Source organism: Orbicella faveolata, unplaced genomic scaffold (genome assembly GCF_042242905.1).
Source record: "Orbicella faveolata isolate gen_17 unplaced genomic scaffold, um_ofav_v1 contig_12, whole genome shotgun sequence".
Lineage (NCBI taxonomy): Eukaryota > Metazoa > Cnidaria > Anthozoa > Scleractinia > Merulinidae > Orbicella > Orbicella faveolata.
The window spans coordinates 11,602,501-11,610,672 of NW_028301539.1; the positions used below are offsets into that span (position 1 = coordinate 11,602,501).

An 8,172-nucleotide genomic window follows, 5' to 3' on the forward strand; every position below is an offset into this window, starting at 1 on the left:
CTTTTTTTCCAGAGTAAGGTAAATATTGCAAGCTTTGGTGTAAGAGAAATTCAAAAGCGAATCAGCAAGTCTAGATGTCTGAGGACTGTTCATGTTCAAGTTAGTTATTTTCTTATTGTTATTTTCAGAATGACTGTCATAATTAGACAATAATTGTTTGAAGTTGGTAGAGTTCACCCACTATTTGTTATAATTTTTTCTAGGGAAATACAATGCACCATAAATCACCAGGTGGTTTATCTGTTTCAGGTGATTTTCAGGGGTTGCTTAATGGGGAGGGTGGGTCTATCTAGAAGGGGTTGGCTTATTTATTTACCAAAATGCTGCACAATGTAGACTACCAGGATACACCAGGATATGTTACCTTTATTCAAGCATTTAACTGGAATTTTTGCATACACTATTGATGCCAACAATTTTGTATATTGCTGAACCATTCATCCAGTCAATGATAGTTTATCTAGAATAGTGTTGCAAACTTAACTCTCAAAACTTCAGTGACATTGGGGGTGTTTTTTCCTGAAGGGGGAAAGGTGGGGATGGCTTAATAAACAAGTTACGGTAAGCCCCAGTCGCTATTATTGTGAATGTTTAGCCTCTTTTCTTTTGGCCAGTTCAGGAAAGTTTAAAATTCAAATTAATGCATAGAGGTCATTGAACTTGTGTAAGACCTAGAATTTTTCAATAACTAAGGTCATTATACAAATAATAAATGTTGTTGTTGTTGTTGTTATCTCCCCCTTTCACAATTTAGATGCAAGCACTTGAAAAGGCTAAGCAGAGCAATCCAGAAGGTAGATGGTGGATCAAGGCAGATGCCTGTGATGTTCGAAAAGGTCTAAGAGAGAGTATGCGAGGTGTTTGGGCTGGTGACGAAGATGTTGGCGATGGCTCCCTGCAGGCTATGTTTGAAAGTTATAAGGCAAGATGTATGTTTGTGAAGAGTATCGGTTCAACAGGGAGGTCTCATCTGGTGCAGACCGATGTTCGGAAGTTATTGTCAGAACTGGACAATGACCTGAAGTTCCTAACAGCAGGTGCTCAAGTTGCTAATGAAGCCTATAACAAGGCCCTTCAAGGTGGTAGGTCATCAGAGCCAAAATTGATGGAATTGGCATGGAGCACTGTAGGATTTGAAGAACTTGTGGAGAAAGTTCGGGGTTTTCAACTTGAGCTGAAAGATGTTGGGCAGGAAGGTGGTGTTGTTGGGTTGAATTGGTTTGAGTTGAAATCGAGCCTGCTTAGGTACTTGAAGGATCTGTTCTCTAAGAAGCGCATTGCTGCAACCCATCTTTTGGTGTTCATGATAGCGGATGAACGGCGCAACCGCAAGCCATATGCTATTCCTGTGCGTTTTCTGCCATACAAATCACTAACTGACGCAAAACTAGGGGAACTGGAGGTCTTCAAGGTCGTCTTTGTGAAGATTACATCCCAGGTCTCAATTTACGATCCTTGCAAGATGCATTACATGACGCATCAACTGGGTTGACCTATGAAGCCCTTACAGGGAAGAACAAACAGTCAGTGCCTGATTGTGAACGCCTTATCAATCCTGGTGTGATTGCATTTTCTCGAACGGAAAGGTGATGTGAGTGGTGCCCATGTCATTAAGCTTATCCATAACTGGCATAAGGCAGTTGATGGGAGAGGGCTCTCTGAGGATCAAAGGTCAGCATTCTGCCAAGATATGAAGGAGTGGCTTTTAGCAGATTGGATGCCATGGTTTCGTACCATACCAGATTACAGCGCTATTGATGTGAACAGGTAATATGATGTGAGTGTACATTTACAAGAAAAATGGTTTGAAGACAAGCTGTTTATTTAATTCTTTCTTAGGAAAATTAATCTTAAAGCAACATATATCTATGTGTTGTTGATGTCCAATTTTTTCCTTGGTTCAAATGTTATTTTCCTTGTTTTTTTTTGTATGGTAGTTATCTCTTATTACTTAGCAGGAGGTCTGTATGGGAGAATCTTGACCAAAACTGTGAGTATAGTGCGACCACAGTGAGGTCTGTACACACGCCCTAGGTAATTTTAAAAAAGAAATGATAAAGTTGAACCACAACATATATCAATGAGTAGAGATTTCTCGGGTTTTAATAACTATGGAATGAAAGGTTGGAGACAGGTTCTTGTGGGCTCTTGACATTTCAGTAGCAATGAATTTTGATGACACAGGGACCTAATTTTCCACTGTTTGTGATTAAAGGTCCACCACCTTAGGAGTCACCTTGAATTGTGTAGTTCCAGAAAATATCCAAACCTCCCCCACGGAAGGGATTTTTTCCAAGACCCCCCACCCCTCTGGAAATTTCAATTAAACTTGATACATTCTTTAATTTTTTGGTCTTAGAGAACCCCCCACCCCCCCCAGGAAATTCCAATCCCTTCTGTGGGGGGAGCATGGATATTTTCTGGTATTGCACATTGAGTCTATTTTCCATTTAAGGCCCATCAAAGGTATCTGTGGACTTACAGCAGAAATTGTTGTTGGCCTTGTCGCTAACCTTGAGAGCAGAGAGCTGCGTCGTGTTGAATACCGTGAGAGAGGTCTCCCCTTTCAGCACCCTAGGACCTCTTCAACAGATGATGTCGAAGGGATAATTGCCACCATGCACGAAATGATTCGGGAAGTATTTGATGTCAAGCAGTTCAATGATGAGCAGCCAAAAACTCTTAACGAATTTAACAAGAGAATTGACCCAGAATTACAATTTTATTACTGGTCAGGAGCAAATGAACATTTCAGTGAATTTGAGCTGCCATCGTTCAACCAGCCGTCTGGGGAAGGCATTACTGAAAGACTTGATAGAATTATCATATCACCTCGAGGCGACCCAGCTGTATTTGTTTCAGACCGAGCATCCATGCTACAAAGAGGTCAGTTGACTGCAAGAACACAATATCACAGAGCCCCCGTGGAATTGCCTCCAGCTGTAATGCAGGGGAATCGCCCACAATAACTGTTCATCCTAATTATTACTTTTTCAAAGAGTACAATTTGATAAACTTTGTCTACCTTTCTAGTTACATAAATTTAAGAAATGTTTGAAAAAATTCTCAGTGATTCCCTCTCTCAAGTGCAGAAACAGTTACACAATGTTGACAACATGAATACTGTAATTTTTATTTGTAAATCTATGTCGATAAACCCTGACAAAATGTGTCTTTATTTATAAGAGATAAAAGCCTTTTGCTCCCTGCCAAAAATTATATCAAACTCCTGACCAATCATTTCTTTAATAATGAAATAGAGTACTGTAATTTTACATCAAAAGGGAGGTGAAAAAGTTGTCTTGCAAAAGCAACTTACATTTTCATTTATTAGAATTTTACTTAACTTTGGAACTAGCTTTGACCACTGCCTTTTCCCACACCCCTTTCCTGGTGATGTCAATGGTCAAATAAAAACCAATCATAAGAAAAGTAGTGGAAAAATGAATTTTGTTTACAGATACCTCAAGAGACGGGTCACTCAACAGTGGATGCAAAAACTTAGTTAATTCACGGGCTATGTGTCCTACTTTCTTGTAGTTTGATGATGCCATGATGTATACCGCAATGGCATTTTGGTCATGCAGATTGTCTGGTTCTGCCTTGAGACTGACAAATACAGGCCTATTATGTTCATACAGGTGTTCATATGATTCCTCGAGTGCTTTCTGCCTGTCTGGTGAATGACATGTTCCCAGAGCCTTAAAGGGCAAGCAATGCCTGGTTGAAGTACATGAATCATGTGCCACCTCAGACTCCTCTTCTTCATTGCTTTCATCATGAACATCAGAAATGTGATCATCGGCAGCAGATTGTCGGATAAATGGCAATGGAACTGCTCTGTCTTTAGGTTGTAGTTTCCACAATACTGTGTACTTCCCTTCCATTTCAATGTGACAGTGAGAGGTACACAAGTATTCTCCCTGGTTAAGATCTGCAGCCACTGCCTTCTGAATAAAACCATCTCCAATCTCGGAGCCTTGCTTGAAATGGACTCTTGCAAATTCCATTGTTAGAATTGGAAAGCATGGAATTTTCCATTGAATGGTGGAAAGCCTATCCACATGGATTATTTCGAAGACCTTTTCTTGAGTGTCAGCTGCACCAAAAAAAAAATCCCCTTAATTTCCACTTTTTATGTACAAGGTACAAGAACTTGGTTGGGGAAGTACTGTTGAAATGTTCATTTAGAATCACTATTAATCCCTTTTTTTCTTTGAAGTGACATGCTCTTTTAAAAGGGTACAAACAGACCCAGTTTAAACATACTATTCCTTTGAAAACTTCTTGCTTTTCAGCCATTAGCACTGTTTTCCTAACAAATATATTATTGAAACTGAGAAATATTTTTACAGAGCATCTAAAAGTACTAAGGCTATCACTATTGCCAAATCTGTTGGATATGATAAGTCACAACACAAACACTACATAAAAACTTCATGGTCTATAACTTACCAATGGTTATAGATTCAGTCGATGATGCTGCCAATTGATAACCTGCTTCATTTCTCTTGGTAACCTGCAAGTGTTTGTTTCAGAAAAAAGCAATTATCATGGGGAGGGAGTACTCATTGCAATTCTTAGTGGGGGTGTGCCACCTGGCCCTCTAAATCCTGACCCAATTTCAGAACAAAACAGGCCATTTCCCACAACCATTTTCGGAGCTGGCCTCAAAAATCCATACCCTTTTTCAGACCTGGTTTCTGAAAGTTGGACTCGATTTGCATACCCTTTCGAGTGAAGTCAACATGTCTCTTAAGCATTTGTTATTATTTAGTGGTACAGGGCATTGAACATTGCCTTGGCCACAAAATTCTAGAGTAAATTGAACTGCATCCGGTGAAAACCCTACCAGATTTCAAACCAAAAAGGTCAAAACACCAAAAACGTTTTCAGACCAAAACAGCTCAAAAACCATACCCTTTGGGGTGACACATACCTATACAGCCTCTATAGGGGAGTAACCTCCCTCCAGGCATTTATCAGACAGCAGATTTGTAGCATCAAGTATTGCAGTACTGCACCTTTAATTGTAAGTTAACTACAGAGATGAAATTTGTACAAAACTAAGCAAAAGACAAATCTTTCCATCTGCAATAAAATATTATTCTATACGTACAAAATATTTCCACCAACCTTTGTAAAACGAGCGAAACTGTTAACTTTTTCCCAACTCTTGGTGTTAACATTACCAACTGCCAGTTCATTTGAAAAGATGGAATCCAGATTACTAAAAATGTTAAGGAGAACACGCGTGTAGTGTTTAATGTCGATTAGACAGGACATTTTACACAGTGGGATCTCACTTTTTCAACCTCCTAATATTAATGCCAGTGAAAGATAAGTTGGTTTGGGAAATCAAGGGTGAAATAAACAAACTGCATTGAGGGTAAGTTTTCAAGACACTCTTCTAGGGGATCCAAAAATTGATATTCAAAATTTTAAATATGTATGTGTTATACAACAATTTCAACAAGGATACTATCCACAGAGGTTCTGGACATCCATGGGTGGGTCAGTGTCCCACTTCTGAAGTGGAACAGTACAACATGTTTCCACATCAAACACTGTCTGGTGGTTAAACACTGCCATGGCCCTGTGGAAGTTTGCCTGGTAGGTCTCGTCAGCTCCCTTTTGTGCTAGTGCCTCCAGGATATGCCCTGTCGCTGACAAATGGAATGCACGATGCATGTCAATACCCTTGATATTTTTCAAGTAATCACACCCAGCAGCAATGCACATTTCTTGAAACTGCCTCATGGTAACCTTTAGCCCTTCCAGGATTTCAAAGAGGTCAAAAACATCCCCATCACCACTTAGTGTGACCTTGAACATAACCTTAATTGAAAACAAACAAAACAATCATGTTAGCACTTGGGTACTCCTTTCATCTAACAAGAAGTAAAATGTAGTTTTGTTATCTCATTATACTGTGTACAAATATTACAAGTTGTGTTGCAAATAAAAAATTACTAAAAATAATGACATGGAATTCATTGTTAAGAGAGAGTTAAGAGAGAGTAACAATGATGTTGATTTTTTAATATCTGAAAAAACTTGAATGGAACTGAAAAACCAAACTTCCACAGGTTTAATTTGTCAGTCTCGGACTAAATTGCAAGCCTAGTTTCTTTGAGTTATTTATGTACTTATTTCTTTATGTATACAAGGATTGCACCTCTGACCTTTTTACAACCAAAAACCAAGAGATCAGAATCTTCTGTTAGGGCAAAATCTGCATGTCCTCTTGCCAGTAGATAAGCTATCTGAGCATCCGATTCATAGGGGGAAACAATGTATTTAACTTTTGCAGCCAAACAAATCTGCATCAGAAGACAAGAAAACAACTGAAAATTATGCTACATTACTACAAGCTACTATCAGTTTTTACGACGTCTTATTTTGCCATATCGTTTACTATTAAAAGTGTTTTTAGCAATAATAATCAAGTCTAATCTGTGTTTTTTATTCAGTAACATTGCACGAGCAAAAGCAAAGCAAGATCACAATACTTAAAACTTACATTGATGCACTCGGTGATATCGTCGAACGTAATTTCCGTGGCTTGACTTCAAAGCTTGTTTGCTTCTTCAGAAGAAATGTTACCTTCTGCAGCTTTACTGAGGAGATTTTCTTTTTCTCTAAGCGATCGTAGAGAAGAAAACACTGGTAAGTTTGCATTAAAATCGCACACGAATTATGGGCATGATGAAAGAAAATTTTTCTCACCTTCGTCTCCTATCATTTTCCCCTGCTTTGGCTGGCAAAGACAAACCATCAAACACGACAAATGGGGTAACACCAGCCTTTTTCACTGAATGTAGACATTTCTGGAAAATTTCACTGCAACTTAAGTTGAAAAAATTATGAAGTAACCAACTTTGAGCATGAGAGAATTGGATCGATCGAAAATTTCAAAATATTTCTCACCTATCTCGCCTTGCACTCTGCGCGAAAGACACACTCAAACGCTTGTGCAGCCAACAGGAAGCATTAATAGCTGCTGTTTGACCAGAAAGATCACGGAGATTCCTTTTTTTGCAAAACTTAAGAATAAATGGCAGCAGACCGTGAATCTCCATTACGCATTCAGTATTAAGAGACGTGCACTCGACCGCGTCAAGGAGCAAATGATAATATTTTAAGTGAACGACCACAATGCAACGCGAGCATAGTGCGTACACCACCTGCGTTCGGGCCGAGTAATTACGAACAGTGTCTACACCTGAGTGAGTGAGTGAGTGACACATTTGCATATCGGAGTCCCCGCAAGAAACCCGTTTCTACGCTTCGTGTATCCACGAGTTTAAAAAGGAAATCTACAACGACACTAATGCATATTTATTTAAATAGCAGGAAAACACCTATGTGCACACAATGGAACAAAAACAAAGGGATATTTGCATAGCGTGGCAACAATGTTTTTTTATAGATGTTTTGATTTTTGAAAGTAGAGAAATAGACTGGGAAAAAAAATCAGCCGACTTTGCATCAAACCATTATCATGACAAAACAAACTCAAATGCAACCCGTTCAGCACCTTATTCCCTAGCACTAACAAAGCAACAGTAAGAGATTAGGGCAATTATATGGACAATAAAATTTGAAAATTAAACGAGACTTACCAAGTCGATGTTTGATTAGAATTCATCCTTGTCATCAGTCAGAAACGAAGGAGCTACATGAGAAGCATGCGCATGCTTATCTGGTCAGTCTTTAAAGAGGGAGTGTTTCCAGGAGAAAAGCAGGAACGAAGGAAAGGGAGGGAAGAAACCAACTTACAGGTCGGGCATGTAACTCCTTCGTTCCTAACTGATGACGAGAAAGAATTCCAATCAAACATCGACTTGGTAAGTCTCGTTTAATTTTCAAATTCTACCTCGTCATCAGTCCGAGTCACTACGGAGTTACATGAGATTTGAAAGACCTGGAAACGCACCCAAACAAGGTAGCAATGTAGGGCAGACGATAGAATGCAATGATCTGTATAAAGGGTCTGATATATTTCCCAAACAAAGGTTGCAGACTGCCACTCGGGTGGCCAAAGAGTATAATATTACATGAATTAAAATGTAAAATAAAATAGAATATACAAATGACTTGCACACAGTCAGCATGAATTGTTTCGAAAATGTTCAAGCACACTCGTGCCAAAGTTCCTTACAATTGGCA

At 39.1% G+C, this 8,172-nt stretch overlaps 2 pseudogenes across 2 annotated transcripts in view; one reads left to right on the forward strand and one right to left on the reverse strand.

Annotated features, from left to right (window-relative positions):
* Nucleotides 1-3,168, forward strand: part of LOC110051227 (uncharacterized) — a 5,099-nt pseudogene extending 1,931 nt beyond the window's left edge. The window contains exons 3-5 of the transcript XR_016205434.1: nucleotides 13-99; nucleotides 755-1,767; nucleotides 2,456-3,168. The product of XR_016205434.1 is annotated as an uncharacterized LOC110051227 (transcript). The remainder of the gene's footprint in view (nucleotides 1-12; nucleotides 100-754; nucleotides 1,768-2,455) is intronic.
* LOC149116654 (uncharacterized) lies at nucleotides 3,109-7,468 on the reverse strand (annotated as a pseudogene). Its single transcript, XR_016205436.1, has 8 exons — nucleotides 6,931-7,468; nucleotides 6,730-6,849; nucleotides 6,524-6,641; nucleotides 6,186-6,323; nucleotides 5,483-5,838; nucleotides 5,137-5,230; nucleotides 4,456-4,519; nucleotides 3,109-4,099 (listed from the first exon to the last, which is right to left on the reverse strand). The product of XR_016205436.1 is annotated as an uncharacterized LOC149116654 (transcript).
* Nucleotides 7,469-8,172: the final 704 nt, after the last annotated feature.